The sequence below is a fragment of the Ahaetulla prasina genome, chromosome 1 (genome assembly GCF_028640845.1).
Source record: "Ahaetulla prasina isolate Xishuangbanna chromosome 1, ASM2864084v1, whole genome shotgun sequence".
In the NCBI taxonomy this organism is placed as follows: Eukaryota; Metazoa; Chordata; class Lepidosauria; order Squamata; family Colubridae; genus Ahaetulla; species Ahaetulla prasina.
The window spans coordinates 295,043,596-295,057,679 of record NC_080539.1 but is presented as its reverse complement, the minus strand read 5'-3'; the positions used below and the strand labels follow the sequence as shown (position 1 = coordinate 295,057,679).

Here is a 14,084-nt window from a genome sequence, read left to right as displayed (position 1 = left end):
CATCTTTCCAGGCTTTGAGCGATGTTCCTCAGCAGTTCTTTACTTGCTTTGGACAAATATTGGTAGCAATATGACTGGAGGCTCCCTACTAAGGGTAGTCTTTGTTAACCAGTTTACCATGAGACAGATGTGAGTCAGTTCTTTCTATCTTGCCTCCCTAAAGCTAACGTCCTCTTATACTATGTATTTTATATATTCTTCTGACAATTGCTGGCCAAAGAAAATACTTAACTTTCTGTCACTTTTAAAAAATCCTATTTTCTATTTGTCCTTAACTATTATGTTGCATTCTGCTCGCATGCCTAATGCTGTTTGAGGTATTCACTTCCTTAAAACATTTTGATTAACCTCAATTCTTTGTCAAATTAAGCTAGTATTACTCAGCAACCAACAGCACCTAACCAACCCCAGCTGATTTTGGAATCAAAGCAGGCTCATCTCTGGTTAATACCAGGATTTGGGGGGGTGGGAACCATGTGGAAATATCACTGCTGTGAACCAGTCTGGGAAGTTTTAAAAAATCCAGAGGAGGACAGTGGCAAAAAAAGCACTGCCAGAAAACTTATTTGGCTTTAGGGAGACTTTACTTTAATCTAGCTGTTGGTTGGAGATGTTTTAGTTCTGGATTTCCTTCACAGGAGAGTTTAAATGATAATTGAAAATAGCAGCCTGAACATTCCAGGATTTCAAATTGAACGATCAGACAGAATTCCAGAAACATCTGGTAAAAAGAAAGGAGGAGGCTTATGCCTATATATTAATTCATCCTGGTGTCAAGATTTTAACATAATTTACAAGTTCTGTGACAACAATTTAGAGACTCTAATTATCAACTGCAAACCTTACTATTCGCCTCGTGAATTTTCCTCATTTCTTCTAATTGCTGTTTATGTCCCACCACAAGCCTGTGTAAACGAGGCATTACGAACTCTAGCTGACCAAATCATGGAGGCTGAAGCCAAACACCCTGATTCACTGGCCATTGTTTTGGGAGATCTAAACAAGGCAAACTTAAGGAAAGAACTACCAAAATACTTTCAGCATGTCAATTGTCCCACCAGAGGCAAGAATACTCTAGACCACTGCTACACAACACTAAAAGATGCCTATCGGTCTTTACCACGTGCAGCTGTAGGACACTCTGATCATTGCATGATTCACCTTGTACCTGCTTACAGGCAAAGACTTAAAGCCATAAAACCAATAATTAAATCAGTGAAAACCTGGACGGAGGAATCAGAATTAAAGCTACAGGCATGTTTTGACTGCACTGATTGGAATATTTTTAAAGATACCTCTGCAGACCTGGATGAACTCACAGATACTGTAACATCATATGTCAGCTTCTGTGAAGACCTATGTGTACCTACAAGGAACTTGCGAATACACAGTAATAACAAACCTTGGTTTACACATAAACTTAAGCAGCTACGACATTCCAAAGAGGAAGCCTACAGAAAAGGTGATAAAATGCTGTACAATCAGGCCAGAAATGCACTAACAAGGGAGATAAGAGCAGCAAAAAGAAGCTACTCTGAAAAGCTAAAGAATCAATTTTCAGCAAATGAACCAGCAAACATGTGGAAAACTCTTAAAAATATCACCGGCTATGGCAAACCTCCTTCCCAGGCTGAAGGTAATCAACAACTGGCAGATGACCTGAATGAGTTTTACTGCAGGTTTGAAAGGAAACTACAGCCACCTATCTCCACAACCCCCATCTCAGACACACCAACAACAGTCAAGCCTCCTACAACTGACCCCATTTCATTGGGTTCACAACCCTAGTGATCACAGAAAAGGAAGTGCAGGACCTATTTCACAGACAACAGGCAGGAAAAGCTCCAGGCCCAGACAAGATAACTCCTTCTTGCTTAAAAGTCTGTGCTGACCAATTGGCCCCATCTTCACCCATATTTTCAATAAATCACTAGAGATGTGCTATGTTCCTTCTTGCTTCAAACGCTCTACCATCATCCCAGTGCCGAAGAAGCCCACCATCAAGGAACTGAATGACTACAGACCAGTTGCTCTAACATCTGTAGTCATGAAAACCTTTGAAAGGCTAGTGCTTTCCTACCTGAAAACCATCACGAATCCGCTCTTAGACCCTTGCAATTTGCATACCGAGCAAATAGATCAACAGATGATGCTGTTAATATGGCTCTGCACTACATCCTACAACATCTTGAGTCTCCAAAGACCTATGCAAGGGTCCTTTTTGTAGACTTTAGTTCAGCATTCAATACCATCATTCCAGACATTCTTCTAACTAAGCTAAACCAGCTACAGGTACCGGAACAGACTTGTAAGTGGATCACAAGCTTCCTAACAAACAGGAAGCAGCAGGTGAAGCTAAGCAAGATCACATCAAATACCTGTACAATTAGCACAGGGGCCCCCCAAGGCTGTGTGCTCTCCCCACTTCTCTTCTCTCTGTATACCAATGACTGCATCTCCAATGACCCATTTGTTAAGCTACTGAAGTTCGCAGATGACACAACAGTGATTGGTCTCATTCGAGACAATGACGAATCCGCATATAGACGAGAGGTCGAACGACTAGCCTTGTGGTGCAACCAAAACAATCTGGAACTGAACACACTCAAAACCGTAGAAATGGTGGTAGACTTTAGGAAAAACCCTTCCATACTTCCACCTCTCACAATACTTGACAACACAGTATCAACAGTAGAAACCTTCAAATTTCTGGGTTCTATCATATCGCAAGATCACAAATGGACAGCTAACATCAAAAACATCATTAAAAAAGGACAACAAAGAATGTTCTTTCTGCGCCAACTCAGTAAGCTCAAACTGCCCAAGGAGCTGCTGATCCAATTCTACAGAGGAATTATTGAGTCTGTCATTTGCACCTCTATAACTGTCTGGTTCGGTTCTGCAACCCAACAAGAAAAACACAGACTTCAGAGGATAATTAGAACTGCAGAAAAAATAATTGCTACCAACTTGCCTTCCATTGAGGACCTGTATACTGCACGAATCAAGAAGAGGGCCGTGAAAATATTTGCAGATCCCTCGCATCCTGGACATAAACTGTTTCAACTCCTACCCTCAAAACGACGCTATAGAGCACTGCACACCAGAACAACTAGACACAAGAACAGTTTTTTCCCGAAGGCCATCACTCTGCTAAACAAATAATTCCCTCAACACTGTCAGACTATTTACTGAATCTGCACTACTATTAATCGTTTCATAGTTCCCATCACCAATCTCTTTCCACTTATGACTGTATGACTATAACTTGTTGCTGGCAATCCTTATGATTTATATTGATATATTGATCATCAATTGTGTTGTAAATGTTGTACCTTGATGAACGTATCTTTTCTTTTATGTAACACTGAGAGCATATGCACCAAGACAAATTCCTTGTGTGTCCAATCACACTTGGCCAATAAAATTCTATTCTATTCTATTCTATTCTAATGATCTACAAGATTCTTCCTTTCATGTCTTCGGCCCTATGATAAGGGATCATCTATGGCAACTTTACTGAACTTATTGATCCGCACAGGTTTCAGACCAATTCATGGGAATTGTAGTTCACCATGTTTTGATGGTGCTAGAATAAGAAAGGTAGATCTTTTCTTGCTACAATGACCTATTCATCTTCTGCAGAGAAAGAACCGCAATTACATTTTGTCTGTGAATGTGGAGCTAAAACTCATCAAGTTACCTACGATACAAATGACAAGGCTCAATTTATGTCATTGCGAGACCCCAAAATGGCACTAAATCCATTGTTAGTTATAGGACTTTTTTTTTTACAATTGATGCCTATGTCATAAAAATAATGGAAGGACATTATCCATTAGTCCAACTTCCTTTGCATATTGTCTCTTTTTTTCCTATATTTGAGCCTAAGGGAATTTTTATTTGCCTAAGACATTGTTTCACATGGGAGACCAAGAGGAAATCTCAGAGCTATATGCTAAATCAGAAAACTGAAAAAACATGAGGGAGGGAGGGGAGGGGGAGCACTTCCTTATCATTGCCAAAAATTACATGGACATATTCAGAAAGTGTCTAAGTGTCAAGCTTAACTTGAAGGATTAAACTAATAAAACCCATAGAGAATACAGCATTTAGCTGTTCCACTTTTCTTTAAGTGAAAAAGCAGTTATTCAGAGAGATGACAATGAAGGACAAAAATTCAGAGTGGCATTAGCCCCCTGTGCAATGACCTGACAGTTCTTCTATTCTCTCCCAGACTCAACACAGCAATTGCTCCCCTCTTTTAGGGGTCAGGTCCTGAGACTTCCTTCACTTCCACTCTGAGGACCCAGCTATCTCATGTAAATTATATTTTAAATGCAAAATAAAAGTTTTCAATGAGAGAGAGAGGCATAGATACACACAAATTTGCTGAGAACATGTAATGTAAACTCAGACATAAAATCCATAAAGCCTAAATAAATAATCTCTACAGGTAGTCCTCATTTACTAACCACAATCAGGACTGGCAACTCTGTCACTAAATGCCACATTTGTAAAGTGAAATGTCACATGATTATGAAAGTCGTCATTTCCACTGCAGTTGTTAAGCAAATCACTGTAATTCATTACATGAGACATAAATTTGTGATAGTGGTTCTACATAAATAATCAAAGAAAAGGTGATGTCTGTAGCTATACCGTCTAACTTATAGCTCTATCCAAGCCCTAGCATTCCTCTGCCTCTGTTCCCATAAAGATGACAGATTTTAGTCAGGCCCCTATGCAAGTAATTATTCTGCATGGGCACACAAGGCAGGCATGGCTTTCCCCATTATTCTGGGTTAATGGGTAAACTGGCAAAGACAGAGATCAGGGCTTTTGTATAGCTATCTGACATTGCGCAAGGCTCTGTTGATGTCATGCTCTTTCAGGATCTCTTCTGCACATGGATAGTTTGCTTCTTCCACTATATCCAGTTCCTTTACCCCTTAATCATTCTTTCTGCCTTTGGGGCAAAACAAACAAACAAACCTTACACTCTTCAGGAAGATGACCTTAAATAGCTCACTTAAAAAAAGAAAAAAAGGAACCAAGGCTAACTATCCAATTACACAAACATACAGCAGCAACATTCCAAAATGCTGCTCAGGGTGGGAATTTTGTTTGGGGAAGTGATCTGAAAGGCACCAGGACAATTGTTTTAATAGCCCAAACCTCGCTCTTTAAGAAATAATACAGAGATGTCACTTTGGAATGCAGTGTTCCAATCTATCAAGAGAGTGTGGTGATAACCTGATACCCGGGCAAAGACAGATAGCAGGCACAGTTGGTGTTTCTTTCCATGTGTACAAATGGCACAAATACACCATGTAGCGAATGCCACCCACACACCACAGATCCTCGCTGGGAAGAGTTATTTCTGGTCCTGTAGTATCCTAGCAATTCACAAGTCTCATTTTTGGTCTAAAGAGAAGCAACACGCTAAAATTAGAAAAATCTCTATGAAGCTGAAGGTAACTGAAACAATTTGCACTGCCCAACTTGCTCTCCATTTCTTTCCACAGCAAGAATATCAGATGTTTCAGAGATAATGTGTATTTGTAACACTTCCTTCTCTTTGTATCCATCTATGTATGTATGTAAGCATGTATGTTTACAACTTTACAAATTTGAAAATTAAAAAACGAAGTCTTTTATGGAACTAGGTTCCTCATATCTAAAATATGGCACTATCCTCATAACCCACTCTCCCAACCACACATGCATGTAGAAGCAAACATACAAAATTGTTGTGAGCCACTGGGGTCAAACAGACAAAAAAAATGCAATATATGATTATGAAAGACCATGTCTATAAATGAGGCATTGAAATGTATTGGAGGAAAGGTCATGTTTTTAACTGTATCTTTATATATAAATATATTTCACCATACTTCCTAGTGGAGTACTTCCTTTGTATGGCTGCTCCAATATCACACTTTTTAATGATTCATTTCAGGGTCTTCTCTCCCCATGCAAAATATAATGAAGAGGAGGATGTTTTCCTTGAATCTCATTGAGATCAGCATGAATTCCTCTCTGCAGAGGTTTCTGGTATAAGCAAAAGCTGAACCACCATGTTATATTTTGGCAATCTTTTGGCATTTTTGGGCAATTCAGGTAAGGCTTCCAGATTGAAAGGTTGTGGCACAGAAGGCAACTGCTCAATCCCTTATCTAATTATGATTTTGCCAGTGATCTTGTTGGTGAGTATTTCATACAATGAACAAAAAAAACAACAAAATTCTGCGCTTACCTGTTATTTACTGATAAGCGAGAAGGATATGCCAAGTGCTGGCAGCAGGGGAATAATACAGCAACCTGAGATCATACTCAAATGAAATACTAAAATTAGTGGCAATTCAAAATGCATTAGGGAACCTTGGGCTTTAGTATGTTTACTGTCAGGGGATAAACAACAATAATTGTATTCTGCATTTCTTGCTCCAGTCAATAACAATTCAAACTGAATAAATGGGATAATCTTGTGCCTCAAGATAGTAATTCTGTTTGAAGGCCAGCACAAAGAGCAATTTTCAGAAACTTACTGAAACATTACAACCTAAGTTAAAACCATGTCACTAAAGGAGCCCAGCATCTAAATGAAAAGATATTGCCGCTGGTTTTAACCTCTCTCTCTTTCCTTCAATTCTGAAATAATAAAGGGATCAAAATGTCTTCAACAACTTTCTCTCTCCTGGATCAATCCTCCTCTTAGGCGCTTTTCTTCCTGCCATTCCTTTTGTTTGAAAGTTCAATAGAGGGGAGGGGGGAAAGGAAAGGTCTTGACAAATCCCATCAAGGCTCACAGAAAGAAAGAAGAAAGGGGGGGAAAAACAGGATGCCTGCAGCAAACATGCCAGGTCCTGCACTAATGAGAGGTAAAGAGGCACCTAAGGAAAACAGGCAACCACAATTTTAAAGGAAGGGCTCAGAGAAAAGGCATTATTCACTCGCAGCAGAATGAAAAACTGCAGAACCAGAGTTTCCCATCCAAAAAACTGGCAAATATCAAATCCTCCCCGGATCAGAACTGAGCTCCTAATTCTTTTATCTCAAGGGAGGCAACCAAGAAATCAACAATCCAGAACATCTGGCTACTGGAATTTGTAGCTGAAAGGCTTTTGTGCCCTTTACAATAGCTAGGCAAGCAACCACACATATCATATAGGAGAGCTGGAGTTAGAGGCTCCTCTTCCCCAATGTTGCCAAGATCCCCCCACCCCCACAAATTCTTTTTGAAGTTGTCACACACACTATTTTATGACCAGATCCAATTCTGCTAGATTTTTGACATTTTACAAAATGTGTTACTTTGGGGGTAAAATAATTTCATTGCAACTAGCTTTGATTAGTGAAATTCAAAGCTTTTAAATAATTAAAAAAAAAAAAAAAAAAAAAAAAAAAAAAAAAAAAACGGGAGACGACTTCCGGTATCCAGCGGCAACGGACGTCTGGAAGGCTTCTCCTGCCTCCAGCGCCCGAATCCGGCCGCCGCCGAGGCCCCCAGGGGCCAGGTGTTCCGAAAAGGACACCTGCCGCACGGACGGCTCGCCAGGGGTCTCCCAGCCGACATACAGGACTGTGGGGACCGATGCTGGCGCGTCCTAGGCTTGGCGGGGTTCGGAGGCCACAGGCCGCGGCCATTATTTTGGTCGTCGCCTGGGCGCTGTGCCCGTGACACCGGGCATTGGATTTATAACTGCAGCAGCCTGGTGGTGAACAGGGAGCGGAGAAGAATTGAGGAGGAGAAGGAAGGGAATATCGGTGGCGTGGTGGACTGCTCCGGAGTGCGGGGGTTTTTCTCCCCTGCGGTTGGAAGGAGCACGAGTTATTCTGGAGAGAGGAGAACTTAAAATAAGAAGATTACGGTTTTGTGGAGCTCTGGAGAAGAGGTGATGGAGAAATTTAGGAGGGAAGGTTTGAGGCCCCCCCTCCTTCTGGGGAACAGTGGTGGCGTCCAGCTTCCGCCTTCACTATGAGAATTTTGATGACATCACTTCCCTTCGGCTTCCTGGTTGACTAACTGTACTCTGGACTCGTTGCTCCTGTGAGTGCCCCCTGGTGGATCCGGAGGAAATTACAAGGATACTGTGCTTGCCTGAGGATTTTGATTCTTTTTTTTTTCAAATGGCAAAAGGTCAGAAACCAACTGCTGGAGAGATGGAGAGAATTCTGGAAAAGTTATCCAATATGGACAAGAAACTGGATGATTTGCAAAGAGGCCAAACGGAAATAAGAGCAGAAATTGTGACTATCCAAAAGGATTTAAAGGATACTCAACAAGTCTCAGCAGAAAACAAGCAGAAAGTGGAAGGTCTGGAGGGAGAGATGCGGGCAGTGCAGAAAAGAGAGGAGACGACAGGCAATGCTGTGCTTGGACTACAGATGGATAAAATGTCTTATTTCCTTAGGTTTCAAAATTTGGAAGAAGTGGACCAAGAAGACTTGAGAGATGTTGTGACTAAATTGTTGGGAGAATTTCTTGGGAGAGGTGTTGATTTCATGAATTGGGATGTGGATCGAGTTTATAGAGTTAATTCGCAATATGCACGCACGCATGCAGTTCCCAGAGGTTCATGTCAAATTTGTGAGAAGAGAGACGAGAGATGAAATTCTTAGAAAACATAGGAGTGGGGCACTGATTTACAGGGGCAGGAGATAGCCATTCTGAGGCAGATTCCCAGACAGGTACGTGAAAAAGAAAGAAATATTATTTTTGTCAAGCAAATTGTACCAGAAGGAGTGGGCTTCAGATGGCTGATGCCAGAGGGATTGATGATTTTCCGGGAGGGCATTACGAAAAAATCAGTACAATTGCGGAGGCTACGGCCTATGTGGAGGAACACAAAGCCTTCCTGGAGTCAGATGACCCAGGAATTGAAGAAGGGAGGTTATAGATCATGGGGCTGAAGCGGCTGCCGCTGTTGCGCCCTGAGTTGGGTCAGGCTGAACCCAGAGTTCTGAGATCCAAAACTAGGAAGTGATAAAGATATTTGGGATTGTGTTGGTGAGTATTTCATACAATGAACAAAAAAAACAACAAAATTCTGCGCTTACCTGTTATTTACTGATAAGCGAGAAGGATATGCCAAGTGCTGGCAGCAGGGGAATAATACAGCAACCTGAGATCATACTCAAATGAAATACTAAAATTAGTGGCAATTCAAAATGCATTAGGGAACCTTGGGCTTTAGTATGTTTACTGTCAGGGGATAAACAACAATAATTGTATTCTGCATTTCTTGCTCCAGTCAATAACAATTCAAACTGAATAAATGGGATAATCTTGTGCCTCAAGATAGTAATTCTGTTTGAAGGCCAGCACAAAGAGCAATTTTCAGAAACTTACTGAAACATTACAACCTAAGTTAAAACCATGTCACTAAAGGAGCCCAGCATCTAAATGAAAAGATATTGCCGCTGGTTTTAACCTCTCTCTCTTTCCTTCAATTCTGAAATAATAAAGGGATCAAAATGTCTTCAACAACTTTCTCTCTCCTGGATCAATCCTCCTCTTAGGCGCTTTTCTTCCTGCCATTCCTTTTGTTTGAAAGTTCAATAGAGGGGAGGGGGGAAAGGAAAGGTCTTGACAAATCCCATCAAGGCTCACAGAAAGAAAGAAGAAAGGGGGGGAAAAACAGGATGCCTGCAGCAAACATGCCAGGTCCTGCACTAATGAGAGGTAAAGAGGCACCTAAGGAAAACAGGCAACCACAATTTTAAAGGAAGGGCTCAGAGAAAAGGCATTATTCACTCGCAGCAGAATGAAAAACTGCAGAACCAGAGTTTCCCATCCAAAAAACTGGCAAATATCAAATCCTCCCCGGATCAGAACTGAGCTCCTAATTCTTTTATCTCAAGGGAGGCAACCAAGAAATCAACAATCCAGAACATCTGGCTACTGGAATTTGTAGCTGAAAGGCTTTTGTGCCCTTTACAATAGCTAGGCAAGCAACCACACATATCATATAGGAGAGCTGGAGTTAGAGGCTCCTCTTCCCCAATGTTGCCAAGATCCCCCCACCCCCACAAATTCTTTTTGAAGTTGTCACACACACTATTTTATGACCAGATCCAATTCTGCTAGATTTTTGACATTTTACAAAATGTGTTACTTTGGGGGTAAAATAATTTCATTGCAACTAGCTTTGATTAGTGAAATTCAAAGCTTTTAAATAATTAAAAAAAAACCAGATACTATAAAGTCAAGGATGCCCATCTTTACTTCAGATAAGGATCACAATCTTCCTACAGAGAAATGCTGAATATACCGTACCAATAGCTTATAAGGCAAAGAAGGACCTTTCTTAGTTAAGCTCCTTTCTAATATTTCCATCCAACTTACTTTCTGAAATACATTTTCACAACCTAATGCCCTGTTATTTTACTGGATAGTGTCCCCTAATCCTCAGCTACTAGTAGTAGGGATGTGCATATTCAATGTGTTTCTAAAGAGCTCACACAATTTAATTGGCTTGAATTTTTATTCATTATCAATCAGGGGGGATAACAACTTTCAAGTAGTCTAGTAAATTGTGTACAATGAGGAAACCAGTCAGTTCCTGGTATTGCAAGGAATTGCTTCTGAAAAAGCCAGTAGGAAAGTAACTGAAAATAAGAGTAAATTTCCCATACTGAATGTTACTCAACACTGACAGGAGCAGACTAGCATTCCTGAAATAGCAGCTGGCAAATAAGGCAACTGATTTTGCTATATTACTTAAATTATAAGTGAAGTAAAATATCTAAAGTATGTAGTAAACATTTCTTAAATCTCCTTGTGTAATTCAGAAGCCTAATTCTTAGTCTCAGAATAATTTTAGCCATTCACTTGCAGAAGCTCCTAACTTTTATTCAAACAGGATTCATAAAATTCAAGAAATGTTTTTGTTGATAAACTCAACAATTATTCCAGCTATCATTATGCCACTCAATAATTTCCAAAAACCTGCAGCAGCCCCATGCAAAATTTACATGCGAAATTCTTTGTTTCACAAATTCCTTGAATCATTTGCTGGTATATGGATTAAACATTGCAACTAACTTAAAGATCCCATCTCTGTTTAGCTGCTGGAATTAAAAAAGATGACACACAATCTATCAAATTGAAATTGATAGCTATCAGCCCTGGAAAGCCAAATAATTGCTCTATTTGCCTGAAAACTGCCACAACAGCAAAACCTATCTATTAATTCACATGCTTTTTCAGAATAATTTGGTATTTTGAATCTTAAAAGGAACAGAAAGACACTAATCTCTACTGCTTCTTGTTGAAGTCGAGAATGTAAATTAAGCAGCTAAGGAATGGAGCCAGTATGAATGATGGATGGTCCCCATAAGGCCTGCAGAGGCAATGGAGTGCAAAGCAACCAAAAGGGCAGAGATGGAAGGTGGGAAGATAGGCAGATGGGTGGGAGTTGAAGTGCCCCAGGTGCCCAGATTTTGATCTGTGGTACAGCATCCATTTAGCATGGCTGTAACTTTGAACAGTCATTGTATGAATGATTATTAACTGCTTGTAGCCTAACAAGAGAACTAGAAGACAACCTGAACAATATAATTTGGGGCACAGAAAATTCACCTTGCTCCCCCATTTTGGGCTTATACATTTTTAGGCCCAGTTTGGTTGATTACTGGCAAAGCAGTGACAGAAATCACTCAGGGATGGGGGGAATCAGGGAATCATGCATGGCCAGTGGATGGCAGGGGTGGCTGCCATCCAATACAAGCTTTTCTTTCATCATCCATTTAGGCTGTTCTTGCTTTAAACTACTGGCATAGGTGACTGACATTTGGATGAGAAAGGTATGTTTGACCTTTTTTTTAGTTGTCAAGTTCTTTGAAAAAGACCTTTAAGTTTCTAAATGTCTAATGTCAGGTATTGGTAAGATTAAGCCCATACACCCTGCAGCAGTCTGCTAATTCACAGCCAATCCTACACCCACACAAATATGAGGTTGGGAGAAAGAATTCACCTTCGTAATATCTACTTCTACAGTCTCCAAGGTAAAGCTTTAATATTTCACATAAATCTTTTTTCTGAATTATCAGTATCAGCCCATTATAAACAGACAAGGGTAGATGTTTACTATCACATTAGCCGCAACCCCACAGATATTAACAAAAAGAATGTAACCCTCAGGCCCAGCTTTCTAGTAAATTGCTCACGGCAGTCCTATTCAGCAGGATAAATTGCAGCTGTATTACAGAGTTGCTGACAACAAAACAAGTTGCATTAATGGAAAGAACCCTCACCTGGAACTGCAGAGTCATCCTGGCCTTAGAAATGTCATCTCTTGTGCATTACCATTGATTACACAATTTCTGAAATGATTGAAAGCTTCTGTAACCAGTACTTGTGGGGCACATGGCCAACAGAAGTATGGGATATACTTCAGGGATATACACAGCAATTTGACAGTCCTCTTCATTTTTGACACTTCTATAAATAATCTTCCTCAAAAGCATAAGTCTACTAATAAGACACCTCTTCTTTATTTCCCTGTTCTGTACTTCAGGCCCCACTGGGTTATTTCCCAGTTAGTTGCAAACCAAAAGCAAATCAAGCCAGGTCCTACTACTTTAATCTATTGCCAAATAATATTTTAAACTCAACATAGGCTTAAATTTCTAAATTGCCATCAAAGAAGTTGATAAAAAATGATACTTGAGAATATAATTGCTAAACCAGGATGGATGTTTATTAAATACGGTAAGTGAAATTGCAGTCTTCCATAAATGGTATCCTCTTGAAATTGGGTACTGCAAATCCCATTGTTCCCAGCTGGCTGGGAAACATAGGAGGTGTGGTTAAATGTAACAGTTTTTTACCCTGATTTCTTTGCAAAAGCAGCCATTTCTTATCCCAACAGTCTGTTGGGTGAAGAAATAGAGAATGGGGGCGCCATTATACGGCAAAAAAAACCAAAACCAGATAAAGAAGACTTTTTATTCTTTAGGAAAAGGAAGGAAGGAAGGAAGGAAATTAATAAATCTGTAGACAAAATTTCAGTGACCCTTTTTAATTGGGTTTCAGCCTAAGTACAGCACTGATTGCACTTCTTGATCTCTTGGTGGCCTTTTATATCACAGAAGATGGTATCATTCTGGTTGGCTCAGGACTTTAAGATTGAGCATATTATTGCAGTTATTATTCTTTCTTCCTTTATCACCAATTTCATTTGGTGCTGATTTGGTAGGACATACTCAGCCCCACACTTGCTGTGTGTGACTTCTAAGAGTTCTTCTCCTCTTCCCACTGCTGTTCAACATCTACATGAAGCTGTTGATTAAGGTCACCTACTAACATGGGGTTAGTATCATCCGTATGTTGATGATAACCAGCTTTAGCTATCAATCCTAGGCTGACCAAGCAATGCCATATCTTAGTACCGTGAGTGTGTGCAAGTCTGGATGGGGAAGAAAAGGCTCAGGGTCAATCCTAGGAAGATTGAGTGGTTGTGGATTTGGGAGCTACCTGCATCTGGAATGTCCACCAATAATTCTGGATGATATTCCCTTCCACAAACAGAACTGGTTTGTTTGATACTTATCTTTTGGGATTATATAGTTGAAAATGCAAATGATCTTCAACGTTCAGTAATAAAAATCAAGGAGCACAATGAAAAAAATGGAAATGCAAGGGGAATGTATATGCTAATTTTGTACTAATTTAAATCAGTATACCACTGTAACTGTGACAGACTCCGAATGGTCAGTAAGTGAAGGCTACCTATATATTATTCTCCAAGGCAGGGGTTCCTAAACTTTTTTGCCATCACAAGTCCCTTTGTGTTATCTTAATGTAAAGAGCTTGCCTAAAAATACAAACCCCCAAAATGAACAATGAAAATAATCTAATGAAATTTTGGGAAAATTTATTGCGTTTATTGTTATAATGTAACTAAAAATGTCATTCACACACACACACCGCCAATTCCGTATGAGAGAATTAAGGCAGTTTGGGAAACTTTGCTCTAGTCTAGAGTCTATGGTGAGATATCCCCCAAATCAGTAAGTCCAAAAATCTAATAGTACCTATCTCCGAATTGATCTCTTAAAAAAAAAGAATCCTATGA

At 40.0% G+C, this 14,084-nt stretch overlaps 1 protein-coding gene across 1 annotated transcript in view; it reads right to left on the bottom strand.

The window, feature by feature from the left end:
• Positions 1-14,084, bottom strand: part of LARGE2 (LARGE xylosyl- and glucuronyltransferase 2) — a 56,803-nt gene that overhangs the window by 41,823 nt on the left and 896 nt on the right. The window lies entirely within an intron of this gene.